The sequence below is a fragment of the Paramisgurnus dabryanus genome, chromosome 23 (genome assembly GCF_030506205.2).
Source record: "Paramisgurnus dabryanus chromosome 23, PD_genome_1.1, whole genome shotgun sequence".
Taxonomy (NCBI): Eukaryota; Metazoa; Chordata; class Actinopteri; order Cypriniformes; family Cobitidae; genus Paramisgurnus; species Paramisgurnus dabryanus.
In genome coordinates this window covers 12881366-12888698 of record NC_133359.1, presented here as the reverse complement: position 1 = coordinate 12888698, position 7333 = coordinate 12881366, and the positions used below count along the sequence as shown (strand labels likewise).

The following is a 7333-nucleotide window of genomic DNA, read 5'->3' as shown; positions in this document are numbered from 1 at the left end:
CCAGATGTGACCCATGCCATTTCTGAAATGTGGCCCATATCCGTCCCAGTTATGGCTGACTTCTGGCAACCGCACTCAGGTTGAGTCATTGCTGTCATTCCATGCAGTAGCGTCTTCTAAGCTGTGGCACACATCTACTCTTACTATATGCTAATTAACCTATAGTTAAGAAAAAACTAAAACTCATATAGTCAAAATTTCTTTATTAAACATTTAAAAAATCCAATACAGATAATATTTATAAATAAACATAATTATATTTGTCAAACATGTTAGTTAAATTAATATGTTATATAGTAAGATATACTGGAACCCATAGATGCATGTGCGTTGCCACAGTTACACACCTGGCCAAACTTAAAGGGTTATTTCATCCAAAATGAAAATTATGTAATTAATGACCCTCATGTCATTCCAAACCCGTAACACCTCCGTTCATCTTCGGAAACAGTTTAAGATGTTTTAGATATGTGTATACACGATCAAATATATACTGTACATCATCAAAGTAGTCCATGTGATATCAGTGGGTCAGTTAGAATGTGTTGAAGCATCGAAAATAAATTTTGGTCCAAAAATAACAGAAATTATGACTTTATTCAGCATCGTCTTCTCTTCCAGGTCTGTTGTGAACCTCGTGCACAACACTGGAGTGACGCTGCTGACATGTTATCTTGTTTGCCCAAGCTTTTTTTACAGTCTGAGGGAGACGCACACTATAAACAAAACAATCTTCACAAACATGTCTGAGGATAACACGTCAGCAGCGTCACTGTGCACGCTGTTTTTATTACCTTTCTGGAAATGGGCAGTATACCGTACAAACATTTTCAAAGATCTGTAGCTAAAATTGTAAAGCTTAATTTTACCCAGTAACATTAGATCAATGTAATGGTTGAAATGCTTTAGCTATGATTTGATCTAAGGCTATTTACTGGTTATTTATTTTGTTTGTTATCAGAAAAAAAACTGCTCCAGAGATACTCGGTTGTTATTGAATCTATGTGGAGGTCTACCCGAAGTTAAGTTTGGGCCATGAAAGTGATTTATGTTGTTGCCACTGAAACCATCTATATTAACACACAAACGTACAACTACCATCTCCTTACATACAGAACTCTGATATAATACTCAACATTTCTTAATAAACTTATAAAACTCACAATAGGGATAGTTCACTAATTAAAATTAAAACTGTAATTTTGCTCACCCAAAGGTTGTTCCAAACCTGTATAATTTATAACAGTCAGTAACTGAACAAATACATTTGATAGAGTTTGAAACATCTTGATGGTAAGTAAATGAGTTTCCATTTTTGGGTGAGCTATGCCTTTAAATCTTCTCTTTTGCCCAACGACCTTCATCTCTGTCTGTGGCAAGCTGCAACCATGTCTTAACCCAGTGCTCAATCTCTTGGTCTCAAGCAGATAGTTGCTGTTAATCTGTTTCTTCTGACTGCAGCTACGATGACAAATGTAAACAGTGAGGTAGAGAATAAGTATAAAAAAATCTAACATTTATAGGGTATACACATATTAGCTGACACCAAACATGAATAAATAACATTAGTTATTGTCAAAAAGACTTACCAATAATCAGTTTTTAGTGGTATAGTTTTCAGTGGTGTCCTGTAATGCCGCATTCTCATTGATAGCCTGTCAGACTAACTGGAGAAGTAGGTAGTTTGTGAGCAGGAAGTTCAAAATTCTTCAAAACACTGTCTTTAACTGTGGTGCCTCCTCTCAAGAATAAATTGTTTTGAAATCTGTAAAATTTAATGAAAAATGAAGAAACGAGTCAAATCTCATTTTTGAGAGGAATATAGACAAACTGTGGGGTAAAACTGATAGAGTTCCTTTGAAATACTTGGACTACTTGCACAGAGCTTTTGTGACACAGTTCTGTTTTAAAATTAAAGGGGAGCGCAGGGCAAAGCCTAATGCTTTTTGTTTTTCTCAATAATTCAAAACATACATACATAGGCCTACATATATCCTATATATTAATTACATCTTAAAGGTAAGATAACATCACAGTTGTTTTAAATCTCAAAATGTAAGATGTTTTATAAGTAAAGTTGATTGTTTCAAATGTGACATGTATTGTGTATTCAGAAATGTATACTTTTTTCAGCAAATTTGATGGTTTACTTCCAAGATTTATTTAGTAATGATGAGGAATTTCATACTCATATAATGATAGTTAAGTGTAACTGGCTTAATTCAGTAATATATTATAAAAGTATTTGTGATTATAATAATAGCTAACTAGCTAAATTAATGTAAAATTACTAAAGTTACCGGCCCGTCATACTAGTCATTTGCTCTCAAAGTTTAGGTATACTTCACTTTCAGAGTGGGAAAGTAAAGTAACTGCATTTAGAGGCAGACAGCGCTAATTCTGTAATCTCAGTTTCACTTTTGCGTGCTCAGGGCTTTCCACACATTCACTATATTATTTAATGATATATAAATAGCATAGATTTTTTTTTACACATTTTCTAAGGGTGTACCTACATTATATGAACCCTGTATGAAATGTAAAACTTTAGCTGTCACTGTAAAACACTCTGATATGTGCAGATGAGTGGGGGAGTGGGGACAATCGTACTCTGGTACGGTTCGGTCTGTTTAAGTATGATAAGTAAGTGCACCCTAATATAACTTTGTGCTCGTCTGAAAGAAGATGATCATATGTATTAACATGGATTAAATCATGCAGAAATTTTCATTATTCTGTGAACTATTATTCTATTATAATAGACTATTATTTTAACCCTGGAGAATCCACGGGTCAAATTTGGCCAATGTTAATCAATGTTAAGAGAAGGGTTCTTGGGTTCTCCAGGGTTAATTTTCTATTCATCCAAAAATCCTGAAAAACACTAAAACATGAAGCAACACAACTGTTGATAATCAGAAATGTTAATTGAGCAGCAAATCAGCGTATTAGAATGATCTCTGAAGAATATTGTGACACTGAAGACTGGAGTAATGATGCAAAAATTTCAACATTAATCACAAGAATAAATTACAGTTTACAATATATTCACATTATAAACAGCTTATTTACTTTGTGATAATGTTTCACAACATTTCTGTTTTTACTGTATTTTTGGTCAAATAAATAATCACAAGCTTAAACTTTTGAATAGCAGTGTATAAGTTTGAGGTTTTACTTACTAGTCATATGGTTCAGAGATGTTTTCTGACAGGTCTGTTCCAACCCTACTGCTCGGCCATTAGCATGGACAAATCTACAAACATAACATTCAATCTGTCACAGAGAAAACAATATATAAAATATGCAGTGTAAGATTTACTTATTTAATATTGCTCACACAATGCTACTCACGTTTAGATGTCAACATCTTAAAATAACTGTGATAAATGTGGAAAATTTGAAAAGCAGTTTTCTACACCTGTCTGCAACTCCCTTCAGAAAATGTTGAAATCTTGAGCTTCTCTTCTATTATAGAGGGTTTTTGTCACTCCTGAAATCAGAGAACAACATGTCTGTATTTGTATACGATAAAACATACGTACTAACGTTAGTAGCTTCAGCACTCCGTGCAATTTAACAAGGTTTAGACGTTACAGTACATCGCATATTTAGACTAAATAAATTTGCCTACTTCCAGTCATGCACTGACAACGTTAACAAAGACTTTGAAACCTCTCATCTATGTTTTCAAAAGCCCAAACGTTCATAAACAAGAGCAAAAGCTAACGCTTATAGACGGTTTCAGCAGTAACATACATACAGTAAAGAGGCTTTTGTGGAAAACACGTAACTTCCGTTAAACTCTGCTAAGCAAAAATAACAACAAAGTCCTAGCTTATAACAAGCAAATTAACAACACGTATATTACATTGGAAACAAAAAAATATTTTCGACGAGTTATTTTTTCAAGAGATCAGTTTAGCAAGTAAACCAACAGAAACCGGAAGCACAGTTCCGACCGCATGTGCGGAAACATGTTGGGATGGTAACGAACTTTTCTCAAAGACACAAGCCATTTATATGAGGTAAATATATAACAAAAGCGTGTCAACAACAGGTTTTAGTATTATTTGTGTGATTTGATGGACTAAACTTACTTGAAAACAGCGAAGAAACCGCGGGAGACGGAGCTAGCTGTCCTCGTGCTCCTTCAGTTTCCATGGTAACTCCCTTCGTGATTTAAAGGGGCAGGACATGTTTCGCGTGCACAGCATAGCCATTGGCCTATTATATACATGGTAAAGCCTCACACCATTTACATAAATAAACATCTCTGGAATTAGAACAGTACATAACACTTTAAAATATCTTTAAATTGTTTATAAATCGTAAAAACTTATTTGGTTGTTCTGTGTACTATTCATCATTGCCCCATTGCAAAGTGACACATCTGCATGTGATAGTGGGACGATTTTGTATTGTTTTGTAGCACTTTCTATTTATTCTACAATTTGTTTTTTAATCTTTGCTTTTGTTAAAGATGTACTTTATCCTATTCTTAAAGGTCACATAACATTTTTCTGCTAAGCTATAAAAGGTTAAATAGTTCACCCAAAAATGAAAACTCTGTCATCATTTACTCACCCTCATGTTGTTACAAACCTGCATAAATGTCTTTGGATCCCATTCACTTCTATAGCAGGAATTGGAAAAGTAATACTATGGAAGTAAACGGGGTCCACGAACAGTTTGGTTAAACTTGAGTAGCCTACCTATCGAATAGTAGTGTGCATCCTTCAAATCTCAGAAGAGTCTTTTATATCAGATTTATAAAAGACAGATCAGTTGTTTACAAAAAAGAGGAGCTCCTGGAAATAACTGTTATTTTTACCCATTCTATCAAATTTTAAGCTACAAAGAGCAAAACTAGTTTTAACTTGTCTATAACTTGGCAAATGACCGTGGAATAAGTGGGATAATCAATGACTTGCTGTGCATTAAAGGATTTTAAATGGGGTTTGGGGTTCTTTGCCTCAGCGTTGTGCATTTACAAGTCTTTAATGCAGGGCAAGCAGTTAATTTACATGCAGCGGGTAAAATTTAACTCGTCACCATTTTTCCTCAGTTACCATATATTTCTAAAGGTGTTATTGACATTAAATTTTCACCAGATGTTGCACATAAATGTAAAATTTTTAGCTGACTAAAACAAGCTGTTCTGTTACAGGGCTCAACGCAAATAATTTTTTATACTGGCCCGGTCGGGCCAGTGGTTCAAATTTTTCACTTGCCCTGCCAAAATTTTCACTGGCCCCAATAAAAAATGTCAGTGTCACATATTTAAAAATAATAATTTAAAAGTCAAATATTGTATACATATAAAACAGATATGTTCCAATTAAAAAAAGGCTCCCAACTTTTCTGCTTTACCTGTAAACTGACAGCAAATTGTGCTAAATATTGCATAGTTTCTTTCATCGTGTTTTACCCAAGTAAATGTCTGCTTCAAAGATGCTAAATACATTGATGAAAATATATTTTAGTGACTGAGGGTGAAGCACTGGCCCGATCGGGCAAGTGACAATACTTTTTACTTGCCCGAACATCTCTCACACTTGCCCCGGGCCACAGGGCAGTCCTTTATGTTGAGCCCTGTGTTAATGGATTATCAAAAAATTGTCGCCTAGAATTCTTTGAGTTCTGTGCCAGAGTCCAAGAAGATCTGATAGACAAAGCTGTCTGATTATGATAAATATGGTTGAATTATTTGAGCCGAATATGAAGAAGCCTAGCCCTGTCAGATCTAGAAGAAAAATTACAATGGAAAAAATTCAGCTGCCTTCCTTTACATTTTAAAACCAATAAGCTAACCATGCAGCATATTACATATCTGGCCCATAAATAAACCGAAACACACATAAAAACAGTCTGATGTCAACATAACCATAAACCAGTAATATCTGGCCCACACACAACAAAAAGCCATCACTCATCCTAAACCGATTTGTCACACAAGGGCCAGGACTGGCCCAAACACAACAAGCCACAACTCACGCTAAAACCGGGTTGTCGCACTCAGCCGTATCTGGCCCACACACAACAATCCACAACTCAAACTACAATTGGCTTGTCGCACACAGGCCGTATCTGGCCCACACATAACAAGCCGCAACTCAAATTAAAACCCGGCTTGTTGCACACAGGCCGTAGCTGGCCCAGACATAACAAGCCGCAACTCAAATTAAAACCGGCTTGTCGCACATGGGCCGTATCTGGCCCACACACAACAAGCCACAACTCACACTAAAAACGGCTTGATGTGTGTGGGCCAGATATGGCCCATATGGCCTTTGACGCCACCGGAACTGAGCCATATGTGACATAGTTGGCCCAGATGAGGCCCGGTAGTGCATGCTATCTGGGGAGGTTTGTTCGACTTTGGCCATTTCTCAATCCGAAGGCTGCAGCCTCCAGTGGTCAAATTCAGAATATTATAAAGTTGACTTTTAGTCAATCGTAAATTGTTGTTATATGCTTATGACTTGCGAATGTTATGTTCTGTTAACTTAAAGAGCACATTTTATGCTAATAAATTAGCACGTAAGCACGTTATTGTAATATCCCATAGTACATACATGTTATTAAAACTTGAACTAATGCATTGTGAGTCTTATAAATTGCTTACATACCTCACCGAATTCTCCCTGTCTGGAAAACGTTCGGATTTAGTTCCTGTCTCCGCCTCCCAAAATGTCTAGTGTACTCGGATTGGTCAGATGACTACTCAACTGTTATTTGTCAACTGGGTTCGGCGTGTGTTTGAAAGGTTACGCCCCTGACTACGCGTGGGTTTTCCGGTTCTGACTGAGTCACAGGCAACGTAAACAAGCGTTATATTTCTCTATAAACGATGGTGTCTGTACTGCCTTACCTAGTGATGGGAGAAACGAAGCTTTTCGAAGCTTCGAATCAATTGAACCAATTGCTTCGAAAATTTATTCAGTTTTTCGAAGCAGTTCGATACCCACACACGCTGGCGACCCCTGCTGGTCAAAACAGTGTAAAAGCAGATCTGTCCACACATTTTACACTTTTTTACAAAATAATAGCAAGATTTTTATTAAAATATGTTAAAAAAATTATTTAACTTAATTAAGACATAGTTAAAAGTGTATAATGTGTTTTTAGTTTTATTTAGGGCAAACAAATGAATAAAACTAACTACCCTTTTAATTATGCAAATTTTTGTCATTAAATCTGTCTATAAACAAAAAGTAGACAACATGGCAGTGTTATTAGTCAGAAGGATAAATGTTTTATGAACTTTCATAATAAAACTGACCCGAGTTCACCTAACTTATTAGACACTGGTCATGTGATCAACTCCCCC

The 7333-nt window shown here is 35.8% G+C and overlaps 1 long non-coding RNA gene across 1 annotated transcript; it reads right to left on the bottom strand.

Annotated features, from left to right (window-relative positions):
• Positions 1–178: 178 nt before the first annotated feature.
• LOC135781339 (uncharacterized) lies at positions 179–6085 on the bottom strand. The gene is made up of 5 exons (XR_010545138.2): positions 4101–6085; positions 3355–3493; positions 3183–3256; positions 1590–1765; positions 179–1461 (listed from the first exon to the last, which is right to left on the bottom strand). It is a non-coding gene; the product is annotated as an uncharacterized lncRNA (long non-coding RNA).
• Between the last annotated feature and the right edge of the window lie 1248 nt (positions 6086–7333).